The sequence below is a fragment of the Vicia villosa genome, unplaced genomic scaffold (assembly GCF_029867415.1).
Source record: "Vicia villosa cultivar HV-30 ecotype Madison, WI unplaced genomic scaffold, Vvil1.0 ctg.000939F_1_1, whole genome shotgun sequence".
NCBI classification, from domain to species: domain Eukaryota; kingdom Viridiplantae; phylum Streptophyta; class Magnoliopsida; order Fabales; family Fabaceae; genus Vicia; species Vicia villosa.
The window spans coordinates 560,163-570,546 of record NW_026705421.1 but is presented as its reverse complement, the minus strand read 5'-3'; the positions used below and the strand labels follow the sequence as shown (position 1 = coordinate 570,546).

The 10,384-nt window shown below is 37.5% G+C and overlaps 1 long non-coding RNA gene across 1 annotated transcript; it reads right to left on the bottom strand.

The window, feature by feature from the left end:
- Nucleotides 1–209: 209 nt before the first annotated feature.
- On the bottom strand, nt 210–944 carry LOC131632397 (uncharacterized). The gene is made up of 3 exons (XR_009292996.1): nt 735–944; nt 528–621; nt 210–400 (listed from the first exon to the last, which is right to left on the bottom strand). It is a non-coding gene; the product is annotated as an uncharacterized LOC131632397 (long non-coding RNA).
- Between the last annotated feature and the right edge of the window lie 9,440 nt (nt 945–10,384).

The following is a 10,384-nucleotide window of genomic DNA, read 5'->3' as shown; positions in this document are numbered from 1 at the left end:
ACCAGCAAAAATAAAAGAAACATTGAATCTATATGCCTCATTTGAAAACATAAATTAGTTCTCTAAATAAAATAAACTTTAATAATCAGTATTTAGTATCACATGTAGGAAGCTAACTACATCCTTCCATTTCAAGGGGAATATGTTCCAACACAAATCAGTTTTAATCAAAATCAATTTACTCAAAATCGATTTTCACCGTTTCATAACCAAATATACACATAGTAGGCTATCACGTGGAAGGGAAATTTAAAAGAAAGTAATACAGGTCCACAAGAATTTACCCAATAGAAGCTAAGAATCCAGCAGATGCCATTGCAATTGATCTAGCTTTGGACTTGTTTTTGTTGTAAGGTATTTTTTGTACTACCAAATCTCCTTCCGACAACGTCAGCCATATCTGAAATATTAAATTAACAACAACCATTAAATCATGTCGATCTTGGGAATCACAAGATAAGGCTTTTGCGCTCAACCGTTTATGCATTTTAATCCAGTAGCTAAAGATTTTGGAAGATTTAACTTACGACTGCAGCAATCAAAACTGGCAAAGTTCTCCAATACATTATGCATGTGAAAGTAATAGCTGCAGCATAATACAGTGGTCCTCTAAGAAGTTCCCTGGTGCAGAGGAAAATTTGAGACCAAGTGAAGAATTCATGTCATGACATGTAATCAATTATCAGTCAGTAGCCAGAACTAATAACTGAACTGAACAGTTTAAACTGCTGAACCTTGAACTGGCCTTTAGCACGGTTCGGTTATTTTGGCAGCTTCTTAGTAAAGGCTAGCATGATCATGTTACACAGCTCCAAAGATGGCAGAACATTATTTTTCTAGGATATGCAGTTAAGCATGTAAGCAAGTTCTCTCGTTGTGAAGTCCTGATTCCAATAATGCGGTATGTCGTAACATGTAAAGAAGCCATCTATGTAAGTTCATTTTCTATCCACTGCCACAACTTATTTAAGCTTGTTTTATAATTTTGCGTTGAAATAGAATAACATGATTATTATAAAAACTAAGTATTGAAACAGAGCTGTGTGAAGCAAATAATAACCCAAATTAAGAAATTACATCTAACATAAGTTTGTCAAAAGCTGTAATTTGAATTATCTGTTGGTACAGAAGCTGTAATTTCCTGCATAAACTCACATAAACTGTGAAAATGACATCAACAACCATTATGAAAATACCGGAAACAATCTGTAATTTCCAGTACTTAACTACCTGTAACTAAAAATAACAATAGTACAGAGCTCAAAAATATAAATGATTTGTTTCAAGATGTTAAAAAAGTATACCCTTCCAAAAGCCTGCTCAAAAGTCAAAAGATATAACCATCTCAAAAACCGATGTTCCCGTTCTAGTCCCCAACTGATAAATCTCAAAACCTGTATACACACACAACTGATAGAATGATCAGACTATTCACAAGTAAATTTCAAAGCTACATTCTAGTCAATTGATACAGTCATACCCCAAAATTTACCCGATATAATTTGCATCTGTCAATTTATTAAGGGCGTTAAAAATTAGGAGCCATAGGGTTTAGTATACTTATTGTTAAACTCGCTCTCTTATAAAACTCCCTTATAAATCAGTCAAATTGAAATAAGGGTGTAAATAGCAAATCTTTCTAAACAATGCTAAGCCCATTCAGATTCTTCAAAGCCTTTTATAAACATTAATTTTTTTCTTTCTAAAAAAAAAAAACAAGTTAATATTTATTTAAAGTTTTTTTTATGTTAATATTATTATTAATCAAGGTTTTCATATTTTAACATTTTATCTTTCTTTCAATATTATTACTATTAATTCCATCGTTAATGATTCATTAGTGTTTTTGTTATTAACTTTCATTATTTATATTTATTAAATATTACTGGTAATTATTATTAGGATTATTAATACTATTGCTAATTATTATTATTAATATTAGTTTAATTATTATTAGTCTTCAGTTAACGTGAGTAGTTGTTTTAAACGCTATTACTAATGATATTATTATGTTATTAATCAAATCTTAGTATAACTAATTACTAATTTTATTTAGGTTAATGAGTTGATTAGCTGGTTAAGATTAACAAAGTGGGCCAGGTATGTTGGGCCACGCGTGGATCAGGAGTTGGACCGGGTCAAACCGACCCGGGTCCTGTTCATCTCCATCCCCAACCTCACGCGTCTGCGCAGCCAGCACCCAAGAAACCCTAATGAACGCTTCGTACCCAGGCCCACAGATTGAACCGAAAACGCAATTTGAATCGTAACACAAAACGAACAAAATCTTTTCATTGAATGGATCAAATCGTTTACAGAGTAAATCTCAATAACAGAATCAAATCACTAAATTATAGATCAAATCTGAATCAATCTCTAACTTAAAACAAAAATCAATAACAATCTAATTTTTCTTAATCTAATCCCTAACCCTAGGTTATAAAAGAAAAAGAAGAAAATTAGATGAGGGGAGAAATTCTGGAAATCGTAGCCGCCGCAAAGACGAACTCGCACCTCAACCTTCATCTTCATACCTGCAAGAAAACAGAGAAGAAGAGTTAGGAGCTTACACGTTCCTGAAAACCAAGATCAAAAGGCGCCGCCGCGCCGGCCGCCGTACTTGTTCATAAGCGCCGCCGTATTTCTATGAACGCCATCGTGTTTCTGTGAACGCCGCCACATTTTGTTCTCGGTGTTCGCCTTTTTGCTTGCGTGTGTGCTGGTTTTTTTTTTCGTTGAGGAAAAGAGAGAAGGCAAGAGGGAGAACCGAGAGGTTGCTTTGGAGAAGAGAGAAAGTGGTCTTTGGGAAGTGGAGAATAGTGAGATGAGGTTATCTCATCACGCCCATCCAAGGTGTGACACGCGGCCACTCAAAGGCCATGTGATTGGTCTGTAGAATGGTGGTTTACCGCTCCACCTTACCATGGTCCTGCCATAGACTTCGCATGCAGGCCATTAGATTCAAAATCAACGACCAAGATCTTGCTAGCAACCCATCGCAACACATACACCTTACCCACACTAGATCCAGCGGATCTAAGACAACATTGGGCCTGCTAGTTAGTATTAACACACCCCATAATTTCTCCCCTTCCATAAAATCTCACTTTTTTCCCCTATTCATTTCTTTAGCTATTAAATCCTAATATCTTAGCCATAAAACTTGACCTTAGATTCAAAGCCATAAGAAAGGGTTGAGGGTGCCTAACACCTTCCCTCGACCTAATTATAATAACTTACCCTGAATCTCTAAACTGCGTAGGGTTTCCTATTCGCCCTTCAGAATAGGTGGCGACTCTAAAACCTTCAATTTTAGGGCAGGTTGCTACAGCTGGCGACTCTGCTGGGGATTAGTGATAACAAAACTGTAAATTATTATGCTCCTTTAGGTTTTGGCGAATCAATTAGGGTTTGGCGAATTTTTTTTTAGGGTTTGGCTATTTCGCCATTTTAGGGTTTATGGTTTTTTCATAAATATTTAAATTTCATTTATTTATTTATTTATTTTGCAATTTCATTTATTCACCGCAATTAAATATATTTATTTGAATATTTGTTTATTTTATCGCATTTTTGGGATATAAATTGCAGTTAAACTTAAGCGTGGGAATTATATTTAAGACCAGAGGGGAATTACATCGCCTACGAGTCTTATTATAATTCCACTCAGAGTGGGTTAAATATTCAGAAAGGTCTGATACGAGGCTCGACCTTGTTGAGGGCTGGACTGGGTATTTAGCTGATCTCTCTGGGAACCAACCCCTAAAATTCGAACCTCATGGACCAATGAGTTGTTCCAAAATCCAAAGAGACAAAAAGTCTCGGCGGCTACGAACGATCCCATGAGACCTTCTAGAACATACCAATGGGAAGGGTAGGCACCCTAAGCCGTTACGTCGAACTTATGAACCTAGGGCTTATGTGCTTACGTTTTTAACTGTACACTTTCATTATTTTTTATATATCTCATATAATTGTGACATTCATCATGCATCATGTGCATTCTTGCATCATGTCTTATCCACGAAAAATAATGAGAAACAAAAAAAAATGGAGTTATTATATTTAATCAATGGATGTGGATAAAACATAAACACAAATAAAGCATATCATTCATGGCATGCATATCATTTTCATGGCATTGAAAGAAGATTTCTCTTTACCTTTAGAGCAAGAGACCATTGGGAAGGATAATCTAACATTCCAACCGTCTTATCAGACAAGATTTCAGCAAAATAAATCAATGGAGCAGCTAGAACAGAATCAAGCCGCTCTTCGTGAGGAGGTGGATCAACTAAAGGTTAGTATGGAAGAAGTTAAAGGAGGTATGACTCAGATGTTAGGATTCATGAAGGCCCTCCTAGATAAACAAGAAAAGGCAAAAAAGGTTCAGTCTGGGGATACCCTGGTTCAGGATGAGATCCCCAACGACGGAAACCCGCTGCTAGGATTTATGACAGGCTTTGGCCCTGCTAAGGAAAGACCCCAGGTCCGATCTGTCAGGAGAGCTATCCAATTCCAAGAGAAAGGAGAGACCTCTCAAGAAGGGTTTGTCCCCACTCCACAAACAAAAGGGACAACCCGCACAGTTCGCATTCCTGCTAACAATGTCCTTAAGGATGATGATTACCTGGATCTACAATACGGAGTACAAGAGGTGGACAACACAGACCAAGCACCTCAGACACAATAGTCTATTCCTAACTCTGGGGAAGACTCCAAGGACAATGAACAAATAAAGGCACTAGAGGAGAGACTAAAGGTAGTAGAAGGATATGATGCTTTCGATGTGGATGCCTTCGAAATGAGCTTGGTTTCAGACTTGACCATCCCGCATAAATTCAAGATTCCCGACTTCGAGAAATACAAAGGACTCACATGTCCGAGGAACCACTTGCGCATGTATGTGCAAAAAATGGCTGCATATGCCCACGATCAAAAGCTGATGATAAATTTCTTCCAAGATAGCTTAAGCGGAGCATCTGTTGACTGGTACATGCAATTGGAGAAATCCTATATCCGAAGCTGGAATGATCTTGCTAACACATTCTTGAAGCAATACAAGTACAACTTGGACATGACACCCAACCGGATGCAATTACAAAATATGTCGCAGAAGAAGGATGAATCATTCAAGGAGTATGCCCAAAGGTGGAGGGAAATGGCTTCTCGAGTCCAACCTCCCTTGATGGAAAAAGAACTGGTGGACATATTTATAAGTACTTTGAAAGGACCATACTATGATAAGATGGTCAGAAGCATATCTTCAGGGTTCTCGGACTTGGTAGTCATTGGTGAAAGGATTGAAAACGGGATCAAAAATGGGAAGATTCAAGGGGCGCCCTCAAGTTCCTATCACACAAAGAAGTCATATGATGGGAAAAAGGAATCCAACACTGTGGGGGCAATCCTGGTTAATCAGACACCAACGCTACAACAGAAGGATCAGCAAAAGCAACAGGGTGGCCAACGCCCCTGGAGGTCCAAGCCAAAACGATCATTCACCCCGTTGCACATGCCACTATCTCAAGCTTTGCAACATCTGCTCAGTCAGAACCTGATAACTCTGCTACCTCCATACTCAGCTCCAGCTAACCCTGCTCCTGGGTACAAGCATCATGCTAGGTGCGCTTATCATTCAGATAGTCCTGGTCATGATACAGAGGATTGTGGGCCGTTGAAGCACAAGATCCAAGATTTAATTGAAGAAGGGCTCATTGAGTTCGAAGAGCCTCGCAAGTCTAATGCCATAAGTGAAGGATAGAAAAACACTTAGAAAGGGGGGGATTGAATAAGTGTGACTTTAAATCTTGGACGATAAAAATAAATTGCACAATTATTTTTATCCTGGTTCGCTGTTAACGAAGCTACTCCAGTCCACCCCCGCAGAGATGATTTACCTCAACCTGAGGATTTAATCCACTAATCGCACGGATTACAATGGTTTTCCACTTAGTCCGCAACTAAGTCTTCCAGAGTCTTCTGATCACACACTGATCACTCCAGGAACAACTGCTTAGATACCCTCTAAGACTTTTCTAGAGTCTACTGATCAACACGATCACTCTAGGCTTAGTTCACTCCTAAGACTTTCCTAGAGTATTCTGATCAACACGATCACTCTAGTTACAAACTGCTCAGCCAACTGCTAAGACTTCCTAGAGTATACTGATCACACGATCACTCTAGTTCCTTACAACTTAATGTAATCTATTCAAGAGTTTACAAATGCTTCTTAAAAGCGATAATCACAACTGTGATATTTCTCTTATCGTTTAAGCTTAATCTCACTAATATATTACAACAGCAATGTAGTGAGCTTTGATGAAGATGAAGATTCTGAGTTTAGATTTGAACAGCGTTTCAGCAAGTTTGATATAAGTTGTTTTGGTGCAGAATCGTTAACCTTGCTTCTCATCAGAACTTCATATTTATAGGCGTTGAGAAGATGACCGTTGAATGCATTTAATGCTTTGCGTGTTCCGTACAGCATCGCATTTAATGTTATACGCTTTTGTCAACTACCTCGAGCCTTGTTCACGCTGTGTCTACTGACGTAGCCTTTAGTAGCTTTTAACGTTCCTTTTGTCAGTCAGCGTAGTCTGCCACCTGTACTTCCTTCTGATCTGATGTTTGTGAATACGACGTTTGAATATCATCAGAGTCAAAACAGCTTGGTGCCTAGCATCTTCTGATCTTCTGACCTTGAAGTGCTTCTGAGCGTGATACCATCTTCTGATCTTCAGTGCTTCTGATCTCATGTTCTTCTGATGCTTCCATAGACCCATGTTCTGATTCTGCTTCGACCATCTTCTGATGTCTTGCCAGACCATGTTCTGATGTTGCATGCTGAACCATTTGAGATACAACTTCTGAGCGCTGAATTATGCGTACTCTTTATATATATTTCCTGAAAGGGAAATTGCATTGGATTAGAGTACCATATTATCTTAAGCAAAATTCATATTATTGTTATCATCAAAACTAAGATAATTGATAAGAACAAATCTTGTTCTAACAATCTCCCCCTTTTTGATGATGACAAAAACATATATAAATGATATGAATTTGCGATCAGAAAGAGTAGACGGCAAAAGACAAATTACACAGCTATAGCATAAGCATATGAATATGTCTCCCCCTGAGATTAACAATCTCCCCCTGAGATAAATAATCTCCCCCTGAAATAAATACTCGAAGAACTTTGATAAAAGACTTCCCTGATTATTTCGGTAGAGACGATCATATAAGCTTCTGCCTTCAGAGAATTCATAGCTTCTGACTTCTGCTTCCATTGGACAGCTTCAGAACTTGAATTTCTTTAGATCCTTAGAACACTCACAGCTTCTGATTCCTGCTTCCATCGTGGACAGCTTCAGAACTTGAATTTCTTTGATCTTCAGAACATTCACAGCTTCTGACTTCTGCTTCCATTCAGGACAGCTTCAGAACTTGAATTTTCTGGATCTTTTAGAACATTTACATCTTCTGATTTCTGCTTCCCTCGGATAGCTTCAGAACTTTGAATGTCTACCAACATCACTTCATGCTAGATTTGTATCAGAACATTGTTGAATGTACCAGAGCATCATCAGAGCATCTCTACATCCTGAAATGTTACAGAACAAAAACTAAACGACAAAAGTCAGCATGAACGAGTTAGAACATAAAATGTATGTTTGAACACATTATATGTATCAGAGCCATATAGGCTGAAATAATGTATCAGAGCAAATAATGTATCAGAGCCATAACATTATATGTATCAGAGCAAATAGAATTTTGTCAGAACAGGATAGACAATGATATTCAAATTCTATTATCAGTGCTTCTGATTCATTCTTCTTTCTTGCTTCTGATCTCTGAAGCTTGACAGCACTCAGCTTGCTTCAGTTTCCATGGTTTTGCTTCTTGTGTTTGCTTCTGAAGATTCACTTCACTTCTGTACCTGCAAAACACTCAAACCATATAGAACTTGCAGTTCTTGTTAGTGAATGTGTGGGAGCCTTTACCCAGCAACTGATAGATTAATCAAATCATTTATCATTTATCTTCTCCCCCTTTTTGTCATAACATCAAAAAGAAAATTTAAAAAGATTCAGATGTATAAAACGACAAATAGAATCACTGGAATGTAAATCAAAGAAACTTTTTCATTGATAATCAAAAAGGTTTACAAGACAGGAATGCAGGAAAACAAAGAGATAGGAAACCAAAAACCATTTTGAAGAGTATTTAAAAGAAAATAAAGTGAAGCAATTTAAGAAAAACATTTAATGTTGCGTGAAAAGAGGAGAGATAATAAAGACAAATGAGGTGACTAGCACAGTTACCTATGGACGGCGTCCCTTCAACTGCACGCACGTTTATCCACGAATAGTAACGACAGGTTTACCATCCCGAGATAAAACGTAACAGCTGTTTTGCTTTAAAAGAGGTTCTGAATCAACTTAGACAATGAAATGTTAGTAATAACCGAATCATAATTTCTAAAAGATTTCAATCAGAACTTCTGACAAAAAAAAAGTTCCACATTCATTTCAGAAGATACTCATACATGAGAACTTCTCATCTTCTCATTCTGGGCATAAATCCATACTGATGTTCTTCAGAATGAACTTAAACCTATCTTCAGCCAGGGGTTTTGTAAAGATATCAGCCCATTGATGGTCTGTATCAACAAAGTTTAAAGATATGACACCCTTCTGAACATAGTCCCTTATGAAATGATGTTTAATCTCAATATGTTTAGCTTTTGAATGAAGAATAGGATTCTTAGATAAACATATAGCAGAAGTATTATCACAGAATATAGGAATGTTACTCTCAAATATCTGATAATCTTCTAACTGACTCTTCATCCAGAGCATCTGTGTACTACAACCAGCAGCAGCTACATATTCTGCTTCTGTGGTTGATAGAGCAATAGTTGCTTGCTTCTTGCTGTACCAGGAGATCAAATGACTTCCAAGAAATTGGCAACTTCCTGAAGTACTTTTTCTTTCAATTCTGTCTCCAGCATAATCAGCATCGCAGAATCCTACTAAGTTGTATTCTTTGGATTTTCTGTAAACTAAGCCAACATTAGTAGTACCTTTCAGATACCTTAGAATTCTCTTAACAGCAGTTAAATGAGATTCTCTAGGATCTGATTGGAATCTAGCACACAAACAAACACTGAACAGAATGTCAGGTCTAGAAGCAGTCAGATATAGAAGAGATCCAATCATACCTCTGTATAACTTCTGATCTACCTTCTTACTTACCTCATCCTTACCTAGGATGCATGTTGGATGCATAGGAGTTTTGGCTTCTTTGCAGTCCAGAAGATTAAACTTCTTCAGAAGTTCCTTCACATACTTGGTTTGGTGAACATACGTTCCTTCTGATGTTTGATTTATTTGTATTCCAAGGAAATACTTGAGTTCTCCCATCATGCTCATTTCAAACTCAGCCTGCATAGACTCAGCAAACTCCTTTCCAAGTGTAGCATTAGATGTTCCAAAAATAATATCATCTACATATATTTGACAAATTAAAATATCCTTTTCAAAGGTTTTACAAAAGAGAGTAGTGTCCACTTTTCCTCTAGTGAAACCATTATCTAGAAGGAAAGAACTTAAGCGTTCATACCAAGCTCTGGGAGCTTGCTTCAATCCATATAATGATTTCTTTAGCTTAAACACATGATTCGGAGACATAGAGTCTTCAAAACCAGGAGGTTGATGGACATAAACTTCTTCATCTATATAACCATTTAAGAAGGCACTCTTAACATCCATTTGATAGAGAGTGATGTTATGTTGAGTGGCAAAAGAAATTAATAGACGAATAGATTCTAACCTGGCCACTGGTGCAAAGGTTTCTGTATAATCAATCCCTTCTTGCTGACTATAACCCTGAGCCACCAGTCTGGCTTTGTTTCTTACCACTTCACCTTTCTCACTGAGCTTGTTTCTGAAGACCCATTTTGTACCAATTATATTGAATCCATCTGGTCTAGGAACAAGATCCCAAACATCATTCCTTGTAAACTGATTCAGTTCTTCTTGCATAGCAATTATCCAGTCTGGATCTTCTAGAGCATGATCAACAGAAGTTGGCTCGATCAAAGATACAAGACCTAATTGACAGTCTGCATTGTTCTTAAGGAATGCTCTTGTTCTGATTGGATCATCCTTCTTTCCAAGAATGACATCTTCTGAATGACCAGAGATAAGTCTGGATGATCTTCTGACAGATGGTTCTTCAGAAATACTTAGATCCTCCAGAGAAGCTGATACTTGATATTCTGGTTCTTTACTTCTGAGGAGCTCTGCTTCTGATGCGTTGCTTCTTGGCTCAACAACTTCTGATATATCAATATCACAATCTGCAAAATTAT